At 48.5% G+C, this 25,527-nt stretch overlaps 1 long non-coding RNA gene across 1 annotated transcript; it reads left to right on the top strand.

Moving 5' to 3' along the window:
* The first annotated feature begins 4,294 nt into the window (after window positions 1–4,294).
* Window positions 4,295–21,652, top strand: LOC144889159 (uncharacterized). The gene is made up of 2 exons (XR_013621623.1): window positions 4,295–4,433; window positions 19,396–21,652. It is a non-coding gene; the product is annotated as an uncharacterized LOC144889159 (long non-coding RNA).
* Window positions 21,653–25,527: the final 3,875 nt, after the last annotated feature.

Below are 25,527 nucleotides of genomic sequence, written 5' to 3'. Positions count from 1 at the left end.
CCCCTATTTACATTAATTCTAACGAGATAAATTGATCCATGTAACGTCGTTTTACTTAACATTGTGTTTTCAAGAACGTAACCACGACATAAACAAAGGACTAAGTGTATTCAGCGAAATAACTTATGACTGGTTATTAATACCGTTCAGGTAAATATTACCGACATATCTACGAAATATATTTTTTGATAAAACGAAGCACAGGTTAGGCCTATGTATTGCTATATATGGGAATTATAATAAGAATGCTGATGTTTTAATAATCCATTATTCTTTCACACTGAGAAGGTTTTTTTGCTGCTCATCGAGTCACAACTTCTGGCACATGGACAGAACTACCAACAATAAGTTTGCCCAGGACGCTGATAAAAAGCCTGTAAGCACATGCACCCCATTGGGAATTGTGACGAACAGAGTGAGTAACTTTGCATTGCAATCCCAAAAATGCCGTTTATTCGTGATAAATGGAACATTTTAGCTCTTTCACGAGCCTCGATTCAGTATACAAAAAACAAACAAACAAAAAAAAGACCCTGCAACTCATGCCTGCAGAGGAAGTTTGGAACACCGGCCGCATTTTCCATACTATCATGTAACTTTGCTAAATAATTCTCCATGGGTAGGTACTCCGATGTTGAAAGCTTCATGCCAATCGCTCAAGCGGTTGTGGAGAAAACGAATTTAAAATATATTGGAACAGCATTCGTAGAGAGCATAGTCTCACCTCGTGTGTTTGTTCTGAGCAAAAAAAGCAAAAATCTGAGCATTGTTAACTGAACACGCTATATGGCCCATATACCCATTTCATCCATACACCCTATTATGTCACATGGTTTATAGGTAATGGGTTGTGTACGTCATAAATTTAATTGTTCACTCACATCTGGTCATAGATCAGATATTTATATGAAGTTTCAGATTTTTGTATATGGATTTCAATTCAACCAATTATGGCTGGAATACCACTCCACCAATGACATCATCGTTATCACCCTATATATCCCATGGGGGAATTGATGACATGTGCCAAGTAAAAAAAAAAAAAACGTTCATTCAGTCGTTTCGGAGAAAATTATGTCCAATTTTTTTTCTTTAATCTAACATGGCTGCCTTACCCATGTGACCTATGATGTCAGAGTTAGCAATAAAATATTATCCATGGAGAGTCCCTCCTATGTTTGAAGTTTCACATCGATTGGACAAAAAATTTTTTACAGCGAAAATATGTGGACCAGAACACACAGAGACAGACAGATGCACAGACAAGGGCATTGCGATAATCTCGCATCCACTTTGGGACGAACGCACGGCTAGAGCTGCCCCAGTCAACTGTAAGTACTGTTATTGTGAAGTGGAAACATCTCGGAGCAACAACAGCTCTGCCGCGAAGTGGTAGGCCACACAAGCTCACAGAATGGGATCGCCGAATGCTGAAGTGCGTAGCGCATAAAAATCGTCTATCCTCACTCCTCAGTTGCAACACTCACAACCGAGTTCCAAACTGCCTCTCGAAGCAACATCAGCACAACAACTGTTCGTTGGGAGCGTCATGAAATGGGTTTCCATGGCCGAGCAGCCGCACACAAGCCTAACATCACCATGCGCAATGCCAAGCGTCGGCTGGAGTGGTGTAAAGCTCACCACCATTGGACTCTGGAGCAGTGGAAACACGTTCTCTGGAGTGATGAATCACGCTTCACCATCTGGCAGTCCAACGGCCGAATCTGGGTTTGGTGGATGCTAGGAGAACGCTATCTGCCTGAATGCATAGTGCCAACTGTAAAGTTTGGTGGAGGAGGAATAATGGTTTGGGGCTGTTTTTCATGGTTTGGGCTAGGCCCCTTAGTTTCAGTGAAGGAAAATCTTGATTGTATGCTTCCAACTTTGTGGTAACAGTTTGGGGAAGGCCCTTTCCTGTTTCAGCATGACAATGCCCCCATGCACAAAGCGAGTTCCATACAGAAATGGTTTGTTGAGATCGGTGTGGAAGAACTTGACTGGCCTGCACAGAGCCCTGACCTCAACCCCATCGAATACCTTTGGGATGAATTGGAACGCCAACTACGGGCCAGGCCTAAATCGCTCAACATCAGTGCCCAACCTCACTAATGTTCTTGTGGCTGAATGGAAGCAAATCCCCACAGCAATGTTCCAACATCTAGTGGAAAGCTTTCCAAGAAGAGTGGAGGCTGTTATAGCAGCAAAGGGGGGGGGGGGGGGGGGGGGGGGGGTGGACCAACTCCATATTAATGCCCATGATTTTGGAATGAGATGTTCGGGTGTCCACATACTTTTGGCCATGTATTGTATACTAGCAGAGTTGCCCGGAAAATAAAGTCAATCACGTGTGTGGTGGGCTTTTTATAGTCAGAGGAAGCCTTGCCCCTTGGGTACGCCTCTAGTCTAAATCTGATGCACCCATATTTTTTGTCGTGAAAAGTTACCCCCCATGAACCCCTTCTTCCCTCTCTAAGTCACTTCCTTAGGCTGTCCATGAGGCACAACCGAACAAACAGACGTTCACATTTATGTGTATTATTAGAGATAGAGATCAAATAATATATATATATATATATATATATATATATATATATATATATATATATATATATATATATATATATAATATTATATATATATATATATATACACACACACACACACACACCTTTAAATTTTCAATTCTCTATGAGTAGGTGTTTCTATGTTGAAAGTTTCGTGTCAATCACTCAAGCCAGTTGCGGAGAAAACGAATTAAAAAATAAACGTCTTGTTAAAGAATAATGAATGATAATTAATATAAAATAAATAATTAAGAATTAATTAATTAAAATCAATTAAATGTTAATAATGAATTGATAATAATTTAATTAATTGTGAGTTTATAACAAATAATTATATGATTAGAATTATTAATAATGAATGAAATCGAATTTATAATTAAATAGACGTCCACAGATCACAACCATCGTTGACCATGCGTTGTCGGAGTTGACCATGTGGAGTTGACCATCATGTAGGGGGGAGGGGGGGGGCTCATGTTGCCCGTGATGATGTGGGTAAGAGGGGTGTCCGTCATGGTCCCCCGGTGATGACGTGGGTAGGGAGTGGGGTCCATCATGTTTCCTGTGATGTTGTGGGTAGAGAGAATCCGTCATGTTCCCCGTGATGATGTGGGTAGGTGGGGGGGCTCATGCTCCCCGTGATGATGTGGGTAGGGGGGGGGGCTCATGTTCCCCGTGATGATGCGGTAGGGGGGGCTCATGTTCCTCGTGATGCGGTAGGGGGGGGCTCATGTTCCCCGTGATGATGCGGTAGGGGGGGCTCATGTTCCCCGTGATGATGCGGTATGGGGGGCTCATGTTCCCCGTGATGATGTGGGTAGGGGGGGCTCATGTTCCCCGTGATGATGCGGTAGGGGGGGGCTCATGTTCCCCGTGATGATGTGGGTAGGGGGGGCTCATGTTCCCCGTGATGATGTGGGTAGGGGGGGGCTCATGTTCCCCGTGATGATGCGGGTAGGGGGGGGGGTCATGCTCCCCGTGATGATGTGGGTAGGGGGGGGGGGCTCATGTTCCCCGTGATGATGTGGGTAGGGGGAGCAGGGCTCCGTCATATTCCCGTGATGATTGGGTGGGGGGATCCATCATGCTCCCGTGGTGTAACGTCGGCCGAGGCCCTCGCTTTTTGTACTTTTTTATAATTTTCCTCCACAACCACTTGAGCGATTAACACGTCACTTTCAACATTGGAGCGCCGACCCATATGGAAATTTTAAATAACGTTACATGATTATCGGGAGGTTTCAGTACCCATGATGCAGGACGTCAAGCGCCATATTGGTTGGCAAGCAAAACAAGCAGGGAAAGGTGAGCAAGGATAGATTACTTGCAAGGTGCCGATATGCCCGTTCCTTGGGCTGTGATAAACTACAGCAATTGTACAAACTGCAGTGCTACTGATGCTGTCGTTGCCATGGAAATGAATACAGGCACAACCAACATGGCGGCGCGCACGGCATTATGGGATAACTCTGAAAATCCTCGATTGGATGGGAAATGCGGCCAGCGGTCCGTAAAGTTTGCTTTCTGTAGGTTTGGGTTGCAGGGTGTTTCACGTATCAGGATCATACGGCTTCGATCGAATTACCTCACAAAACTGGAGTCAGATATGAAACGGTCCCGCTAGGAAACGGATACGGTAGTTAACTTCCTGGGCGGTCCAATGAGGGAGGAGTAAACGAGGAAGGAGGAGGAGCATATGATGAGGGAACGCCTTTTTGGAAAGACGAAGTTAGATTGAGATACCCGTTGCTCGTAATGTCACACACGTGAAGCGACGTGGTGCTGGGACGTGGTGCTGGTGCTGCTCGTACGCGATGCCTGCGTGGCGGAGGAACCTGCGCTTGTGTCTGCAGCCTGTTCGTGAGGACGGTAAGGAAGAACTCGTTACGCCGTGCTTGGTGTGAATTATAACCTCGCCGAAAATTGACACTTTAAGTACTCATGGGCAATACGGTTTAGGGCGGTGTATGTTTAAAGAGAACATTTCCATAGATTGAAACGTTAGTACAGTGGTTGTACTTGTAGTTGTAGTGAGGTCGAGGTGCAGTGTACACGTCAATGTAGCGAACTCGCTTTACTGGATTATCATTTGTACTGAAGCGCGGTGTTACGCGCGCTGCTTGTAAGCAAGGAGGACGCGGTAAGTTGTAAGAGTCTTTATTCAAGAGCTCCACTGTAACACTCCACTGGAGCGTTCCGGGCAGGGCTGCCACTCTAAATTTTCATTTTCCCCTACCACGCGAGCGCATTTTCCCCTACGTTTCCCCTACGCCCATCCCTAAAAAAAATAAAAAATACTGCACCTACACTGTGTTCCCACAAGTTCAAAACAAGAACTCCATACAATAAGGCTGAAAATTCGCAATATTGGACCAAATTCCCCAAATCCATTTTACATACATATACCGTAGTGAAAATAAGTTTTATAAAATATTTTTTTTCAGTTTTTATTTTATTTTATTCTTTCATTACAAAAGTTGTAAAAAATACTTTTTGGCATAGAAAAAGTAAAGTTTTCTTTGGTATTTTAGCTAATAAATTGCTTATTCCTCCCCTACATATTGTCATTTTACCCCTTCTTTCCCCTACATATTGCCATTTTCCCCGTGCATATCCCGCGGCCACGCCTACCCCTCGGGCGTGGTCGCCGCCCACGCCTACCCCTCGGGCGTGGCCGCTGCCCACTTGGCGCGCGGAATGATGTCATCACGCCAGTGAGCTTTCGTGTCCACCACACGCGCTCCCCCAGAATTCCCGCGCACCTGGAGGGCCAGTTTGCGGGGCAAACGGATGACCCGGCCGAAGCGCCCTCTGGCGACTGGCGGCGTCCGGGGTGCAGGGATGCCAGCTGGGATGCCTCCGGCTGCACCCGGGATGGGTGCAGGCTCGGGGGGCGGCGTGCCGGCGGGGCCGGGCGGTGCCCGGGGTCCGCCCGCCGGGGGGCGGCCCCGACGCGGGGGCCGAGCCACCGGCGGTGGGTGGTCCACGTCGAGGTGGGCCGGCTTGAGGCGGTCGATGGAGACACGGTCAGGAGTGCCGCCGATGTCCAAGGTGAAATGTTTCACCCCGGTCTCCAGCACGCGGAAAGGCCCGTCGTACGGGGGCCGCAGTGGTGTCCGGTGGGCGTCGTGCCGGACGAAGACTTACTCCGTGGTGCGAAGCTCCGGGGCGACGTGCGTAGGTGGGTGCCCGTGGTGCGCCGTGGGCACCGGGGCGAACCTCTGGGCGGTCTCCTGCAGTGCGGAGCGCTCCTGCGCCGCGGACCATGGTGCCGTGGAGTCGGGGAGGAACTCGCCCGGCACCCGCAGCGGTTGCCCGAAGACCAACTCAGCCGTGGATGCGCGCAGGTCGTCCTTGGGCGCCGTCCGGAGGCCCAGCAGCACCCAGGGGAGCCTGTCGACCCAGCCGCCGTCGCGAGGGTCGCCCGCAGCGCGGCCTTCAACGAGCGGTGGAACCGCTCGCACAGGCCGTTAGCCTGGGGGTGGTAGGCCGTGGTGCGGTGCCGGTGCAGCTGGACCCCGAGCCGCCGCACGACCGCCCCCCAGAGCTCCGAGGTGAACTGGGGGCCGCGGTCGGACGAGATGTCCGAGGGGGCGCCGAACCGGGCGACCCAGGTGGCGATGAACGCCTGCGCGATGTCCGCCGCCGTCGTTGACGCCAAAGGCACCGCCACCGGGTGGTGCGGTCCATCATGGTCAGGACGTGGGTGAAACCCCGCAAGGGGGGCAGAGGTCCCACTAGGTCCACGTGAACGTGGTCAAACCGACGTTCCGGCACCGCAAACGGGGCCAACGGGGCCAATGGGGCCTGGGTGTGTCGGTGCACCGTCGCGCGCTGGCACGCGAGGCACGTCCTGGCCCAGCCGCGGACGGCCTTCCGGAGGCCATGCCAGACAAACTTGTCGGCGATCAACCTCTGGGAGGCCCTCGTGCCCGGGTGGGACAGGCCGTGGATGGCGTCGAAAATCTGGCGCTGCCAGCCCGCGGGCACGATGGGGCGAGGCCGCCCGAGGGAGACGTCGCACCAGAGGGCAGTGCCCGTGCCGTTGAACGGCACCTCGGTGACGCGGAGGCCCGTAACGGCGGTCCGCAAGGCCTGGACGTCGGGGTCGGCAGCCTGGTCCGCCACCATCCGGGCATAGTCGATGCCGAGGTGGACCTCGTGGGCAACGGACCGGGAAAGGCAATCCGCCACCGGGTTGTCCTTCCCCGCGACGTGCCGGATGTCCGTCGTGTATTTGGACACGGCCGAGAGGTGACGCTGCTGCCGGGCCGACCACGGCTCGGCGACCTTGCCCATCGCGAACACCTGTGGCTTGTGGTCGACGAAGGCCGTGAACGCACGGCCCTCAAGCAGATGGAGGAAGTGCCTGACCGCCACGTGGAGCCCGAGCAACTCGCGGTCGAAGGTACTGTACCGGCGTTCGGGCGGGCGAAGCTGCCGGCTGAAGAACGCCAGCGGTTGCCAAGCTCCACGCACCCATTGCTCGTGCACCGCGCCCACCGCGTAGTCCGAGGCGTCGGTGGTGAGGGCGATCGGGCGCCGGGTGCGCGAGCATGGTGGCATTAGCCAAGGCGAGCTTCGCGCCCACGAATGCCGCGTCTATCTGCTCGGTCCAGGTAACGTCACCTTTGCCCGGCTTCCCTCGGAGTGCCTCGTGCAGGGGGCGCAGGAGCTGGGCGATGCGGGGCAGGAACCGTTGGTAAAAGTTTACCATGCCCAGGAACTCCTGGAGCCGCCTGATCGTGTGGGGGCGCGGAAACCCCTTCACCGCCTCCACCTTGGCCGGTAGGGGGACGGCCCCGTGCCTGGTGACGCGGTGCCCCAAAAAGTCGATTTCAGTGACACCGAACCGGCACTTGGCGGGGTTCACGATCAGGCCGTGCTGGCCCAGGCGTTCGAAGAGCGTGCGGAGATGGTGGAGGTGCTCTTCGCGGGACGCGCTTGCGACGAGGATATCGTCCAGATAGACGTAGACGAAATCCAAGTCGCGCAAGACGCTGTCCATGAGGTGCTGGAATGCCTGAGCCGCATTCTTCAAACCGAAGGGCATCCGAAGAAATTCGAAAAGACCGAACGGCGTGATGACAGCCGTCTTCGGGATGTCCTCCGGCCTGACGGGGACCTGGTGGTAACCACGTATGAGGTCCACCTTCGAGAAGAAGGACATATTCGCCAAGCGGGCGGAAAAGTCCTGAATATGGGAGACGGGGTAGCGGTCGGGGGTGGTGGCGTCGTTGAGACGGCTGTAGTCCCCGCACGGTCGCCATCCCCTGCCGGGCTTGGGCACGATGTGGAGCGGCGACGCCCAAGCACTCTCGGAGCGCCGCACGATGCCGAGCCGCTCCAGCGTAGCAAACTCGGCTTTAGCAACCGCGAGCTTCGTCGGCTCGAGGCGGCGTGCCCGGGCATAGACCGGTGGCCCGGCGGTGGGGATGTGATGTTCCACCCCGTGCTTGACGGTCCCCGCCGAGAAGGTGGGCCTCGTGAGGGCCGGGAAACGGGCGAGGAGGCGGGTGAATTCGTCCGCTGCCGGAAGCGTGCAGATGAACCTGGCCGGAACCGAACCGCTCAGCAAGCCGCTCGGCGAGCCGCTCGATGAGCCGCTCCGTGAGCTGCTCAACGAGGCGGGCAGCGCGCAAGCGAGCGAGCTGAACGTCTCGGCCTGGACAAGCCTTCTGTGCTTTACGTCCACCAAGAGGCCATTGGCACAAAGGAAGTCCGCGCCAAGCAGTGCCATAGGCACGTCGGCAGTCACGAACGACCATCGGAAAACCTGCCCTCCGAACCGCAGAGAAAGGCAGCGTTTTCCGTATGTGCAGATGGGCGTACCGTTGGTAGCAAGCAGAGCGGGACCCCGGGTCGCGATCTGCTTGTCGGACGTACCGGCGGGAACGACGCTCACCTGCGCTCCCGTGTCGCACAGGTAACGGCGCCCGGATAAGGTGTCCGTTATGTACAGGAGGCTGTTTAATCGGCCGGCACTCAGTACCACTACCGAGGGCCGGCCCGGGCGTTTCCCGACCTGCCGAATGAGCACGGCGGGCGACATTGCCGGGCCTCGTGGCCGAACCTAGCGTGGAAATGGCACCAGGTTTGCGGCGAAGCCGGAGGCCGCGGTTTCCGCGGTGGTGGTGGGCGGGGCGTGGCGGCCGTCACGAGGCGCCCCTCGGAGTAGGGGTGGGCACCCGCAGGAGGTTCAGCGGCTACGCGGTGCATCGCGTAGTAGGGGTGGGCACCCGCAGCAGTTTCGGGCTCGGGAGCTGCTACGGCCGCACCAAAACTCGCCTGCGTGTCCAAAGTCGCGTAGAACTTGTCGGCCACGGCCGCGAGCGCTCGGGGTTCCGTTGTCGCAGAACCGGCCAACGCAAGGCGTACTCATGCCGGCAGCTGGCGTCGAAATAACGCCCGGAATAGAGCGTTCGGGGTTTCGTCGCCCATGAGCGACAGCATATGATCCATTCGGACCGACGGTCGCGTGTCACCGAGCTCGGGGAGGTCCAAGAGGCGATCGGCCCATGCGTCCACCGTGAGGCCGAACGTGGCGAGGAGGAGACGCTTGATCGCCTCGTACCTGTCGTCGGCCGGTGGGTTCCTCAGGACCGACACGACGCGGGCGGCCGTGCCGGCCCCGAGGGAGGCGACCACGTGGCAGTAGCGTGTCTCGTCCGCCGTGATGCCTCGAAGCCTGAACTGGGCTTCGGCCTGCAGGAACCAGATCTCCGCCTGAGCTTCCCAGAACTCGGGGAGCTTTATCGCTACCGCGTTGGTTGCCATGGCTGTGGCGGGTTCGGGTGGTCAGTGATGGCTGACCAGAACGTCAGAGGTCACCAATGAAGCGCGGTGTTACGCGCGCTGCTTGTAAGCAAGGAGGAAGTGGACAACGCGGTAAGTTGTAAGAGTCTTTATTCAAGAGCTCCACTGTAACACTGGAGCGTTCCGGGCTGCGCGCCCGGTGTATATCCCGTGGCCGCCGCCCACTTGGCGCGCGGAATGATGTCATCACGCCAGTGAGCTTTCGTGTCCGCCACAGTACTACAATTGATTCGGACATTGTAAAACACTCGATCTATTTTCCTGAGAACTTAATAACTCGTTAAGTTTCTTCGTGAACTGAAATCGATTAATTGTTTCTCGAAATGAAAGACCTGCACAATTAAAGATCTCTCTCTCACCCCGTACCCCTCCATCTTGAGAATAAATCGCAATAATAACCTTGCTGGGGGGTGGGGGGGTGGGGGGGGGGGAGGAGGGAGGGAGGGAGGGATATCTGCCACGTTCCCTGTAATGATGTGGATAGGGGGGGGGGGGGAGGAGGGAGGGAGGGATATCTGCCTGCCACTTTCCCTGTAATGATGTGGATAGGGGGATAGCGGGAGGGGGGGGGGGGGGAGGAGGGAGGGAGGGATATCTGCCACTTTCCCTGTAATGATGTGGATAGGGGGAGGGGGGGGGGTCCATCATGCTCCCATGATGATGTGGATAGGGGGAGGGAGGGGGGGGGGTGCATCATGCTCCCATGAGGATGTGGATAGGGGGAGGGGGGGTCCATCATGTTCCCTGTAATGATGTGGATAGGGGGAGGTGGGGGGGTCCATCATGTTCCCATGATGATGTACAGCATGCTCTGAATGAAACAAAGGTGGAACTGCTCTGCTTGCTTGGTCTAATAAATACGTTTCTATGATAGCAGAGCAAAAATGACATTACAAACAACATTTTCACCTTAACACACATCAAACCCCTTTTTTGCGGCCATATTTATATTTTATTTGTTTTTTGTGACTTTAAATTTTCCCCAGGGTTTATTTTATTTTATTACATCCTGTTACAAAACAAAACCTTACCTGCTATTGTGGCAAATACTGTATCGGAAAATGTAAAAGGACTGAAGTCTTTGACCTTTGCTTTCTTAAACATCTTTACCTGTCACCGAAGGTGTTACCACAGAGATAATGTTTTCATTTCTGTGTGTCTGTCTATGAACAGGATATCTCAGAGTTGTGGACAGATTCGGACGAAAATTGTTGGATGGTTTGGGCGTTTGACAAGGATGAAATGATTAGATTTGAGCTCAGGTCCGAACCCAGATCCGGATACCAGAATGTTATAGTGATTTTTCACCATTGAGAGAAGGGGCTAAAAACAAGATATAACACGATATTTCAAAAAGTTGTGGACAAGTTATGACAAAACTTTGTGGATGAGTTGGGTAAGTGACAAGAACAAGCCGATTCGATTTTGGTTTCGGTCCGGATTCAGATCCGGCAATCAGTGGGATCAAAACGTAAGCTGTTCAGCCTGGAAATGGACATGTATCTCCCTGGGACATTTTTGCAAAGGCATTCACTATTTGAAGCTAAGTCGTACATCCGTGGGATTTTAGCTTTGATGTGCAATTTTCCCCTCTGTCTTTTTTTTTTTAAATCACCACAAGATCAAGGCACAGGGAAGAGTGAGGTGGTGGAGGGTAAAAGGCAATGAACTGTTAGTGAGGTAGTAGGGACTTAGTTGGGATTGTGTTGGAGCCCCGGAGGACAGATTGGGAGTGAAGAGTCTCAGGAGGGCAGTTCCATAAACGGGACATGTGGTGAACACCAGAGTGGATATGTGCAGTAAGTATGGATTTTTGGAATTTAACCAGGAAGTTTACTTCCTAGAATAATTTGTGTGTCCTGGAGGAGTTAGGGAGGGGAGAGGGTTGAAAGAGCAGAGGGAGCTAAACTGGAGGAGAGGAGGCTTTAAAAAAAAAAAAAAAGAGCACAAAAAATTGTGTTTTTTTTTTTTTTTTTTTTTTTTTTTTTTTTTGTGTATACAAGGTCGAGGCTCGTGTGAGAGCTAACATTGATCACAAAAAGACAAACTCACATAAAACATGATAAAGGGAGCGGGAGACGATGGAGAGCAGGGACATCGGGAGATCTATGGAAGGGAGAGGGCTTGGGGGTTGAGGGGAGGAGAGGGCTTGGGGGGGGGGGGGGGGGGTGGGAGAGATAAAATAAAATAAAAAACACGTGGACACTGCAAGGACTTCCAGGAAAAAAGTCGGTATTTCAAAAAAGTGGATCTGGGGTGAATTAGCGGGGGTAGAAAAGATCATGGTTTTGGATGGGGGAAGATAAGAGATGGTGGTGAACAGCTTCGGACATTGTACAGCTTCGAACAGCTTCGGACTTCGGACATTGACGCATAAAACATAAAACATATGATAAAGGGAGCAGGAAAACAAAAACAAGAAAAAAAAATGTTATAAACACCACATGTTTATAAAGAGGCATGCCATGTAGAAACACACCACATGTTTATAAAGAGGGATGCCATGTAGAAACACACCACATGTTTATAAAGAGGGATGCCATGTAGAAACACACCACATGTTTATAAAGAGGGATGCCATGTAGAAACACACCACATGTTTATAAAGAGGAATGCCATGTAAAACGTAGATCTAGAACCTCTACTTTAGACGTTACTAGCAGGGGCTACCTGACACCCCAAACTGAATCTTCACTGAATAAAACGTTTCTTTAAAACTTCTTAACATAGACAATGCTTATAATGCATTCTCAAGCTGTCGATGCCAGGCTTGGCATTTGTGAATTGTGACAGCCCATGCTAATTTTAACGGAAACTGGCGACGTGCTATCTGCGCTCCCTTTTTTCCAACTTTTTCATACTTTTTTTTTTTTTTTTTTTTTTTTTTTGTCCCTGCTCTCGGATGTTGTGTGTGTGTGCTTCCCCTTTTCTCCGCATCTTGTCTTCCGCTCCCTCTTTTTGTGTATTTTGTTTGTCTGGTCGATTTGTTTGTGAAGTTAATGTTAGCTCTTTCACGAGCCTCGATTCAGTATACAACAAAAAAAGAAAAAAAAAAAAAAAAAAAAAAAAAAAGCTGTTTTAAAGACCTGGAGGGAGGAGTGGGATTGAAGAGAGTGAGGGAGTTTGTTCCAGAGGTGGGAGAAAATAGGAATGAAAGAGTGAAGGTGAATAGAGCATCTTGATTTTGGCAGTTTAACCATAAGAGGGTTGCTGGCAGATCTTGTGCAACCTTTAGGAATATTTGGGGGACAGAGCACAGATAGAGCTGTGGGAGCTATACCGGAGAGGAGTCAGTAGAAGACAAAGACCACCAACCTGCCTGTGGTGAGTGAGTGAAAGGCCCTCGGAGTTAACTTCATCGCGGGAGATTCCAATGATTCTGAAAGCTTTGGTTTCAACAGCGTGAAGCCAAGCTATGTGTGAGGCAGGAGCACCGGCCCAGAGGGGAGTCTCACTATATCGGAAATGCCAATAATGTTGAGAGTTTTATATTGCATAAAATCCAAGAGAGATATAGAGATAGATACAGTCACATGAAAAAGTAAGTACACCCCATGTAAAATTTTGACTTTTTCAACATACAGGGTGTCTCAAAATAGATGGAACCCATTAACATGATAATAATTTATTACTCAGACAAGAAACTCCAAAAAAGATTACATCTCCTTGAAGCTGATATGATAACAATTAAAAAACTGAAGATTTGAGGTCTCTAGCTCAAAGGATACATTTATTAGAGCACATGTTCCAAATGACCGCCTTTGCGCCTTAGACACACTTGAAGCCGACGAGCGAAGTTGTCAATCACCCTGACACACTCTTCCTTCCTGATGGCACGAATCTTCTGGGTGATGGCCACTTTCAGTTCAGAAATGGATTGAGGACGATTCTCATACACGTGGTCCTTCAAGAACCCCCCAGAGATAAAAATCTGGGGGGTTCAGATCGGGTGAATGCGGAGACCACTCGGGTTCGCAGCGCCTGCTGATCAGCCGATCAGGGAATCGGTGGTCCATCCACTCAATCGTGATGTTGGCTGTATGTGGAGTTGCCCCATCTTGTTGGAACCATTGCACATCTCGATTCACGCCACGACGTCTCCCAAGTCCCCTCCAGAACTTGTTGAGCACCACAATGTAACGCTCCTTTGTGACAGCTCTTGGCTACGTCTTCGGATGGACTTTTTCGGGCTCCTTCTGACAGAATGTCTCACCATATTCACATTGTCAGGAGATCTTGCAGTCAGCTTCCTGCCAGAACTGGGTGTTTCTGCCTTCTTGTTGAGGTTGTTTACTGATCCAGTGGCTTGAAATTTGTGTGCCCAAAGATAAATTTGGTTTTTCTGGGGATAGTTGTTGAAGTTGAACTTCCTGTGAAATTTTGCTTGCACCGTTTTGAATGATTTCGTCTCCAAATAAGTAGTGACGCAAAATATTTTTTCCTCCTTTGTCCAAGGCATTTTGATTGATAAATTATTCGTTGTTATGGTGGTCTCTCTTCAAATCTGAAGTAAAATCAGGAACATTAATATTGGCAGAATTATTAGCAGTGACATGGGTTCCATGTATTTTGAGACACCCTGTATTTCAACATACAGCTATTTGATCTTCATTTCAACAATATTGATAGATAAAGGTGATATAATATAACAAATATCATTAAACATTTACATTTTGTAGTCCATTGTATAATTTAAATAAACATAAATGCAAATTTCGCATGTGGAAAAAGTAAGTACACCCCTACATTTATCACTACTTCAAATACCTAAAATTAGAATCGGGTGCACCAGCTCAGGTGCAAATGATTCGAACATCGTTAGAGAGGATCTTGGAGAAACCTGTCTTATTTAAACCTCAGCCATTTAGTTTGGTTTTCTCTTTGTTGTTGAAGTGTGCGGCGTCACCATGCCTAGATCAAAAGAGCTCTCTGAAGCCTTCAGAAAGAAGGCGAAAGATGCCTACGAGTCTGGGAAGGGATTTAAAAAGACTTCCAAACAATTTGAAATCAATCATTCGACTGTCCGGAAGATCATCTACAAGTGGAGAAGATTCCAAACAACTGCCAACTTGTTCAGGCCAGGCCGCTCCATCAAGTTTAGCCTGAGAGCAGACCGCAAGATGCTGAAAGAAGTCTCTAAGTACCCCAGAATGTCATCACGGGACCGACCGGTAGCTCTTGCCATTGTTGATTTCAAAGTGCACGAGTCTACCATTAGAAAGAGGCTGCACAAATTTGATCTACATGGGAGGTGTGCCAAGAGGAAACCTTTGCTGTCCAGAAAGAACATCAGGGCAAGACTAAAGTTTGCCAATGAACACCGAGGCAAAGACGAGCCCTTCTGGAACAATATGCTCTGGACAGATGAGTTAAAGGTCGAGCTATTTGGCCACATTACCAGAAGACATGTTTGGCGAAAACCAAAGACAGCATTTGACCACAAGAACCTGATACCAACTGTAAAGCATGGTGGTGGAAATATTATGGTTTGAGGCAGCTTTGCTGCATCAGGGCCTGGGCAGCTCACCATCATAGAATCCACTATGAATTCTTCATTGTACCAGAGGGTGCTTGAGGATAATGTGGGGCCATCTGTCGGAAAGTTGAAGCTCAACCGAAGGTGGACCTTGCAACATGACAATGACCCTAAACATACCAGTAAATACACCAAGGAATGGCTGAAAAGAAAGAAATGGAGATGTTGTAGGGGGATTTGAAACGAGCTGTGCATGCAAGAAACCCCTCAAACATCGCACAGCTGAAAGAATTCTGCATGGAGGAGTGGGCAAAAATTTCTCCCAGTCGATGTCAGAGACTGGTAGACAGTTATAAGAAACGCCCACTTGAGGTTGTTTCTGCCAAAGCTGGCAATACCACCTATTAGAGCCAAGGGTGTACTTACTTTTTCCACATGTGAAATTTGCATTTATGTTTATTTAAATTATACAATGGATGACAAAATGTAAATGTTTCATGATATTTGTTATATTATATCACCTTTATTGATCAATATTGTTGAAATTAAGATCAAACAGCTGTATGTTGAAATATGTTGAAAAAGTCAAATCTTTACATGGGGTGTACTTACTTTTTCACGTGACTGTAGATAGATAGATTGAAGTGATGTTGGGGTTAGAACCCATAGTTGAAAACATGACTCCATTGAGTGATTGACAAAGACTTTGTAGACTGAGTACTGATTTAGCAATAGGACCTCGAATGACGGACGATGCTCAATCTGCGGTTGGCCTTGGAGGCCAGCTTTGCAATATGGTTGGATCTTCATCATATCTGATTCCCGGTGTGTACCCCGGTTTAGAATAGGTACACCGTATCCCTGCGCATCGTAAGAGGCGACCAAGGGTTGGCGTCAGGAAGGGCATCCGGCCATAAAAAACATTGCCTCAAACAGGGAACCATGATTGTCATGGGGCCCGCAAGGCTAAACCCCGCTCTAGCGGGGAAAATGGCCTTAAAACGATCATTCATTCATTCATTCTTCATCATATCTGATGGTGAGGCCTAGAAGCCTGAATCTCTTCCAGTGGCTGACCATGGAAATAGATTTGACGATCCTTCAGGAGCACCAGGGTTAAGCTAAACAAGCAATTGCATCTGCTAAGGCTTTTTTTTGCTTTGGTATTAAAAATCGTTTTATTGGCTAGGTTGTAGGAATTGTCGTGTAAAATGATCCCGACTGAAGAATTTGGATTCCAGTATTCGTATGGTTTTTAAAAGATGACATTTAAAAAAGACATTCTTTTTCTAATCATTATTATTGTCTTTTAATTTTTATTTTTTTTCTATCATCGGTTGCAACTTGAAACCTCCTTGAGAGGGTGTCAGAGCCCTCCCATGGCCAAAAGTATCCTTCTTTTTTGTAGGATCACATTCCGAGGACCAAGTTGTCATATGTTGACAATTTTGCAACGAAGCACATTCTTTTTTTATTTTATGTTTGTTCCAAGAGCTCTTTTATGAATTGAAACTGAACCTCGGACAGTCTCTAATGTAGTTTGTCTGTTGTAGTATTTCCTTCAAAGGCTGTTTTTACATTGATGCTTCAGAAGAGAGCAAGCACTAGCAGGGCTGGCTCTAATATGCAGGATGTATGCAGGGGACGCATCTGGAACTGATTAGATCTATGCTACCTCATCCACAGGAATCGGTGAGGATAACCCGGGGTAGCCAGAGTATGAGCGGTTATGCTGTGTCTCTGGTGCAAAGTGCAATTTATATAAATATATATTATATGTATACGTGTGTATATGTTTATGTGTATGTGTGTGTGCATGCATGTGTGTTATGTCCAGCTTCCTTCTTGAGACTACAGTGTGGTAGTTGGTCTTTATTTTGATCATCTATGAGTATGACCGATCAATCCTTCCTGCCACCTACCCTCTCTATGTTCAATGTTCCAGTGGGGATTGTTGGGCTCCTACACCAAACACATGCTGGCTTGGGATCCCAGGATCCTGAGTTTGAATTCCGGTCGATAGTGCATGTTCAGCATAAGCATGAGATAATTTATTGTGATATAGGATTAAACATCAATATTTGTATAGAAAGTTGCCTTCTACCCTCCCTAATGTTTGTGTCTAAAACCACTTTTCCCTTGTATCCCTTTCCAATGTTCATTCCTTTGTAATCTGTTGTAAATGTCCTTTAAAGGGGAATTTGGCCTCATGATGCCGAGGAGGCACAGGTGTTGGTGCAAAGGGAGAGCCGCAAACATTCAAGAACATGTCGAGAGGCTCAGGGGAGGGGTTCCATTTGATTGATGGCCGAACCACCAATTGGTGCAGGGGGGATTGGAAGGAGAGGGGTTAGGGTGTCAGGGGAGCAAATAAAAGCCTGCTCATATGTCCAGTCATTATCTAGGCTGCACTTTTGTTTGCTCAGCTCTTGGTTACTCAGCTCAGTCGGCTTTCTTTGCTCCGGTTGTTCTCTTGGCTGGCTCTTGGTTTCTTGCCCCCATCACATTCCTCGGTTGGTTAATTGGTTACCAGTCCAGCTCAGGCCGGTTCAGCTGTTGGCCAGACAGGGTTCAAGAGGAGTCGAGCGGGGTGACGAGTGTGGTGTACACTGAGCCCCCTGGCTGGGCTGTGGAGAATTGGCTCCAGAAATAACTTTTATGGCACTTGAGGAGGCCGCAACAGGTACTTCAGTCCTGTCACCTTTCTCATGTGGTGTGCTTGGAGCCCGATAAGGCTTGGTTCGATAAGGGCCTTCTGCTTGTATGATACCCGGGGCACGTATTTTGTTTTAAATATAATTATTGTGTAAAATGTTTCCATACTCCCTGTTCTCCCATCTCCTGGTTTTAAATACACAGATGAATCCACTGGGTCTGTATTGAGTTATCAAGAATCAACAAGATCAATAAAACTGCTCTGTTTTATGTCCTTTAAAGGACATATTTGGTGGGACGATTAGTGTCCATTTCGAACTTCCCCATCAGGCATAACAAACCACTCTAGTCACCATTTTGCATTGCTTGGTGTGGAGAGATGACCGGCACATTGCTTGGATGACAGGGGCTCCCAAATTGGGCTTGGTAGGCTATAGGAGCAAACAAGTCCGGGTTGTCTCGGCTGTTTGGCCGACGGGATTGCCGTAACACTGGTAGTCAGGATTGGGGTTTCAAACCTGGTCCAAATCCCGACACTGTATCAGTACACTTTGGATATTTAAGCTTTGCTGCCACCATGGACATCAATTGTTGCATTATATTGATACATGTGGGAAAATTACATGCCCAGACCAGGTCCTCTGGTGAACCGTACCAGTGCTGTGTCATCTGAGCTATGTGGGTGACCCTGACAGAGCATGCAATTATATATTTATATAATCCTGTTCATTAATCTAATAATTGCTTCACTATGCCCCCAGTGGTGTTTATAATAGAGGACATGGGTTTGTCCCCCCCCATTGGAGGAAGACCCTCTCGTGTTTAGGCCGTTGGTGCTCCTATGGTTGGCAGCGAGGTCAGGGTTGCCCAGATAGCTCAGATGGCAGAGCACTGGCACGGTTTTCCAGAGGACCTGGGTTCGATTCCTGGTCTGGGCATGTAATTTTCCCACATATATCAATTTAATTATTTATAATCCTGTTCATTAATGTAATTGTTACATTGAAGGTTATGCTTTAACACGTGGTAATTAATTTCAATGAAATTTATAATGAAGATCCCATTTATTTTGCACAACTGTATTTGTTAAATAATAGATAATAATAGCATTACTAAAACGCCGTATACTGTGGGCTGCTTAATTTTACCTCTGTTAAAGCTCCATGTCATGTCTGTGGCATCTGCAAAATGCTGCTGCGAGGTCAAGAGATCTCTCCCACAACCTCAAAATGCATAAATCTCTCCTTGGACTCTACTCGATGTAACGCAATAGGTCCAGGTGAGCATTTCCCATCCACTTTATCTGCAACTTTCTCTTCCCTGAAGGGGAAAAATTAACAGAACGTTTTATTGCTCCACCTCGAGTTCCACAAGGCTATCAAAAACTTGAGATACCATTCACAAGAAGGGAGGACATAAGGGAAGACCTATCGGACCTTACATTGGTCTTGAGATGTGATAGCAATACACGTTGTGCTGCTATGGAAGGGCAGGTTCATGGTAGAAAGTAAGAATAGCTCCATAACGACTTCCAGCTCCAAATAAATCTTGCTCTGTGAAGATAAGAAAGCAATCAAGGGAGACCTGAAGTTTTTGAAAATGTGATATTTAATTGTCCCCACGTAATTGAGACAAAAGCATTGCTGGATGAAGTGGGTAGATTTGTCTGCAAGCAGCTGCACATCCTCAGCAGGGGTAGCTGCAGGGCACAAGGTCGAGTGTCAGAAGTGACAGCAGCAATTTAACCCTTAAAATTATGGGAAAGCAATCGGTCAGCAGCCATCATCATTTGTGTTCTGCTATGGAAATTTCCTAATCCTGTTGATATGAATTACTGTATTATTGCTTTTTGTTCTATTTTGTAATCATTATTTTTTTGGGCAGACTTGCCATTTCAGAAGTCCTCCGATGAATTTCAAGGGCAATAGGATACGATGGACAAACCAACACATCTGGCATTCAAACCTGAGATTCCTGGATCAGAAACCATGTGCTTACATGGGAACACTAAAAGAGGCCAACGCTTTGCACCAAAGAGGCCAACGCTTTGCACCAAAGAGGCCAACGCTTTGCACCAAAGAGGCCAACGCTTTGCACCAAAGAGGCCAACGCTTTGCACCAAAGAGGCCAACGCTTTGCACCAAAGAGGCCAACGCTTTGCACCAAAGAGGCCAACGCTTTGCACCAGAGAGGCCAACGCTTTGCACCAGAGAGGCCAACGCTTTGCACCAGAGAGGCCAACGCTTTGCACCAGAGAGGCCAACGCTTTGCACCAGAGAGGCCAACGCTTTGCACCAGAGAGGCCAACGCTTTGCACCAGAGAGGCCAACGCTTTGCACCAGAGAGGCCAACGCTTTGCACCAGAGAGGCCAACGCTTTGCACCAGAGAGGCCAACGCTTTGCACCAGAGAGGCCAACGCTTTGCACCAGAGAGGCCAACGCTTTGCAGCAGAGAGGCCAACGCTTTGCAGCAGAGAGGCCAACGCTTTGCAGCAGAGAGGCCAACGCTTTGCAGCAGAGAGGCCAACGCTTTGCACCAGAGAGGCCAACGCTTTGCACCAGAGAGGCCAACGCTTTGCACCAGAGAGGCCAACGCTTTGCACCAGAGAGGCCAACGCTTTGCACCAGAGAGGCCAACGCTTTGCGCCAGAGAGGCCAACGCTTTGCGCCAGAGGGGCCAACGCTTTGCGCCAGAGGGGCCAACGCTTTGCGCCAGAGGGGCCAACGCTTTGCGCCAGAGGGGCCAACGCTTTGCGCCAGAGGGGCCAACGCTTTGCGCCAGAGGGGCCAACGCTTTGCGCCAGAGGGGCCAACGCTTTGCGCCAGAGGGGCCAACGCTTTGCGCCAGAGGGGCCAACGCTTTGCGCCAGAGGGGCCAACGCTTTGCGCCAGAGGGGCCAACGCTTTGCGCCAGAGGGGCCAACGCTTTGCGCCAGAGGGGCCAACGCTTTGCGCCAGAGGGGCCAACGCTTTGCGCCAGAGGGGCCAACGCTTTGCGCCAGAGGGGCCAACGCTTTGCGCCAGAGGGGCCAACGCTTTGCGCCAGAGGGGCCAACGCTTTGCGCCAGAGGGGCCAACGCTTTGCGCCAGAGGGGCCAACGCTTTGCGCCAGAGGGGCCAACGCTTTGCGCCAGAGGGGCCAACGCTTTGCGCCAGAGGGGCCAACGCCTTGCGCCAGAGGGGCCAACGCCTTGCGCCAGAGGGGCCAACGCCTTGCGCCAGAGGGGCCAACGCCTTGCGCCAGAGGGGCCAACGCCTTGCGCCAGAGGGGCCAACGCCTTGCGCCAGAGGGGCCAACGCCTTGCGCCAGAGGGGCCAACGCCTTGCGCCAGAGGGGCCAACGCCTTGCGCCAGAGGGGCCAACGCCTTGCGCCAGAGGGGCCAACGCCTTGCGCCAGAGGGGCCAACGCCTTGCGCCAGAGGGGCCAACGCCTTGCGCCAGAGGGGCCAACGCCTTGCGCCAGAGGGGCCAACGCCTTGCGCCAGAGGGGCCAACCCTTTGCGCCAGAGCGGCCAACCCTTTGCGCCAGAGCGGCCAACCCTTTGCGCCAGAGCGGCCAACCCTTTGCACCAGAGCGGCCAACCCTTTGCACCAGAGCGGCCAACCCTTTGCACCAGAGCGGCCAACCCTTTGCACCAGAGCGGCCAACCCTTTGCACCAGAGCGGCCAACCCTTTGCACCAGAGCGGCCAACCCTTTGCACCAGAGCGGCCAACCCTTTGCACCAGAGAGGCCAAACCCTTTGCTAAGTATTTATGTTTTCTGCTTGAACGATGTAAACACATTCGGCCATTGTGTTTTTCTCCTCTTTATCATCAGGCTGAAAAAAATTTAAACCTTTGTTTCCTCTTTCTTACCTGAGGAAAAACACAACATTTATTGCTATCTTGTGACACTAAAATTGTTTTTGGAAGTGAAAAACGACTTGGTTAGTTAAAGGGCATGGAGCTTGCTTGGTGTGTTCCGTTAGCGAGCCGCTTGCTATCGCTTGCCAAGCCAGACGTTCCGTATCACCCGCTTTGCAAACTGCTCGTCCAGTCACTCGGCAAATGGAGCAAAGCGATTTCGTCCAGGTAAAATGAGGTTTGACTTTAAACAAATTGCAACAGAATTATGAAATAAAGAATACGAACACAGTTAACTCTATGGCTATTCAGTTTGTTTTTATGTGGATTGATATTGTATGCTATATGTTTCTCAAGTCAAGGTGCTAATTGCATTATTTATATTATCACGATAATCGTGATAATGATATCCATTATCGTGATATAGGTTTTCTATTATCACCCAGGCCAAAAAACAAAACAAAAAAACATATATATATATATATATATATATATATATATATATATATATATATATATATATATATATATATATATATATATATATATATATATATATATATATACAGTGATACCTCGGCTTACGAGTGCCCCAACGTACGAGTTTTTCGGGATACGAGCCGTCGCTCGGGCGGTTTGTTGCTTTGGGATACGAGCCGAGATCCGATGTACGAGCTCAAAAAATTTATTTTTTTGAATTTTCCGGTTGTGGCTTCCGGTTCCGGTCACGTGGTTATCTTGCCGTGAAAGCATCTCTGCTTGGATATAAAACACGCAATCGTCGAAATACATGAGCGAGGAATCTCCTTGCTCCAACCGGTGACGTCATCGGCGGGGATCCCCGCCTCCAGAGTGGCTGGTCACGTGACCGCCAAAGCGTGTCGCGCGTGCGGGTATAATGAGCTACACCTGTGGATCACGTGACCACGGAAGCACGCCTCGCTTGAGAGGCATGGCTTTCGGTTTGCGTTTTGCTTTATAAGGCGCGATAAATGAGCTTTTGAGTGTTAGCGGTTCATGGCGTTGACGGTTCATGGCGGTTCATGGCGTTGACGGTCAAAAACCCATTACATCAATTTTACCAGGCACTGTACAGTAAGTACAGTGGACACCAAATGCACGGTGGAAGGCTAGAAGTAGAAGATCGTCCAAGACAAGTGAGAATAAGCCATACTTTGGAGGAGATGACGTCATTCGCTGGTCCGATAACCAAAGATGTGGTATAAAAAACCAGGTGAGCTAACAATGCAGCAATGAAGGAATTCGGCCAAGGCACCGGCACACAACGACCTACCTACATCGAAAGACTCAATGCCAATGGTGACAGAAGCCAAGACGGCCGGCTTAAACACCGCCGAAAGACCACGGTGTACCAACTTACGATGCAGAACATCTTGCACTTAATATGATGACAACAGGTGCCATCCTCTGACGTACCATTACAGGTACAGGTACAGTACACGTGAGCACAGAGCAAAAGTTCACTGAAACCGAGATTAAGAAAAAAGAAAAAACACCTCGTGGTCCGTGCTCGATATCCGAGTTTCAATCTTTTCAAACACATGATGCTCTCGGTCACGGTATCTCCTGCGAGCTGCTTCTCCTTCAACCACACAAACAACAACTTCTCCATATCTTCATGGATAGAGGTCCGGAGCTTTGAAATAATCGTAACGCCCTTGGCTGGCGTTATAGCCTTTATGGACTCCTTCTGCTTCAAAATCGTACATATCGTAGAAGGAGTACGATCGTACTGCCTCGCCAAGTCGACAACACGCACACCTCACCTGGCATGCTCTTCTCCTCTGCTTAATAAAACCAGTTTATTTCTTTACATTCTCTTGTATTATGTACAGTATATACGAGGTCGTGCTTGTTACCTTCGCAAAAGCGGAAGGTTATGTTTTGATCGCTGTGTATTTATTTGTATGTCTGTGTGTGTGTATGTTAATCGCATAACTCAAAAAGTATTCAACCGAATTGCATGAAATTTGGTGGGATGATTGGTTATTATACGGGACACATTTGATTAGATTTTGGGAAACAGATTTGCTCAAATTCTGACTATTTTTAACTCGATCGTATTTCACTCAAAGTTATGAGCGACTGAAGAAGAAGATGTCCATCCAGGACGTCATCACTATAACGCGATCTCCCGCGATCATTTCAACCTCAAAAAAAATTATAATTGCAGATTTGACAATAGATGAGGCATATTAACAAACGAATGAAACAGATTTGCTCAAATTCTGACTATTTTTAACTCGATCGTATTTCACTCAAAGTTATGCGCGACTGAAGAAGATGTCCATCCAGGACGTCATCACTATAACGCAATCTCCCGCGATCATTTCAACCTCAAAAAAAATTATAATTGCAGATTTGTCAAGAGATGAGGCATATTAACAAACGAATGAAACAGATTTGCTCAAATTCTGACTATTTTTAACTCGATCGTATTTCACTCAAAGTTATGAGCGACTGAAGAAGAGGATGTCCATCCAAGACGTCATCACTATAACGCGATCTCCCGCAATCATTTCAACCTCAAATGAAATTCAAATTGCAGATTTGTCAATCGGGGAGGCATATTAACAGACGAATGAAACAGATTTGCTCAAATTCTGATTTTTAAAAATCGATCGCATTTCACATAAAGTTTGAGGTACTAAAGAAGAAGAAGATTCGTTTAGCTTCTCAGATAAAATAAATAATTCTGTCTGCAATTTCAGGTTAATTACCTTCGCAAAAGCGGAAGGTTATGTTTTGATCGCTGTGTATTTATTACCTTCGCAAAAGCGGAAGGTTATGTTTTGATCGCTGTGTATTTTTACTTGCCGGAAAAATTTCCGGCAAGTATGTTGATCTGTTCGTTTGTTACTTGCCGGAAAAGATTCCGGCAAGTATGTTGATCTGTTCGTTTGTTACTTGCCGGAAAAGATTCCGGCAAGTATGTTGATCTGTTCGTTACTTGCCGGAAAAGATTCCGGCAAGTATGTTGATCTGTTCGTTTGTTACTTGCCGGAAAAGATTCCGGCAAGTATGTTGATCTGTTCGTTTGTTACTTGCCGGAAAAGATTCCGGCAAGTATGTTGATCTGTTCGTTTGTCTGTTTGTCTGTTTGTCTGTTTGTCTGTTTGCAGCACTACGTCTACACTGTTGCACGTAGAATCACCAAACTTTGCACACGTATTTGTCTTGTCCTCTAATATACTGTGCCCAAATGATGACGTCATCGGTCACGTGGTTCGGCCGCCATCTTGGAAAAACCGAAAAATTTTGCACCTCGATATCTCAAAGTGCTGAACAGAAAAAATTGAGACATGGCTCATTGTAAAGAACTCTCCATGGGGAATAAAATATGTTAATGATGACGTCATCGGTCACGTGGTTCGGCCACCATCTTGGAAAAAACGAACATTTTTGCACCTCCATATCTCCGAAAGTCCTGAACAGAAAAAATTGAGACATGGCTCATTGTAAAGAACTCTCCATGGGGAATAAAATATGTTAATGATGACGTCAGCAGTCACGTGGTTCGGCCGCCATCTTGGAAAAACCGAAAATTTTTGCACCTCCATATCTCCGAAAGTCCTGAACAGAAAAAATTGAGACATGGCTCATTGTAAAGAACTCTCCATGGGGAATAAAATATGTTAATGATGACGTCATCAGTCACGTGGTTCGGCCGCCATCTTGGGAAAACCGAAAAACTTTGCACCACTATATCTCCAAAAGTGCTGAACAGAAAAAATGGAGACATGGCTCATTGTGAAGAACTCTCCATGTGGGATAAAATATGTTAATGATGATGTCATCAGTCACGTGGTTCGGCCGCCATCTTGGAAAAACCGAAAAACTTTGCACATCCATATCTCTGAATGTACTGAATAGAAAAAATTGAGACATGGCTCGTTGCAAAGAACTCTCCATGGAGAATACAATATGTTAATGATGACGTCATTGGTCACGTGATTCGGCCGCCATCTTGGAAAATCCGAAAAACTTTGCACCTCCATATCTCCGAAAGTGCTGAATAGAAAAAATTGAGACATGGCTCATTGTAAAGAATTCTCTATGGGGAATAAAATATGTTAATGATGACGTCATCGGCCATGTGGTTCGGCCGCCATATTTGTCCTAAATGGCCGATAAAAAAGTAAATTCCGGC

This window comes from Myxine glutinosa, unplaced genomic scaffold (assembly GCF_964187855.1).
Source record: "Myxine glutinosa unplaced genomic scaffold, kmMyxGlut1.1 SCAFFOLD_1219, whole genome shotgun sequence".
Classification (NCBI taxonomy): domain Eukaryota; kingdom Metazoa; phylum Chordata; class Myxini; order Myxiniformes; family Myxinidae; genus Myxine; species Myxine glutinosa.
This window is presented reverse-complemented; position numbering and strand designations above follow the sequence as displayed.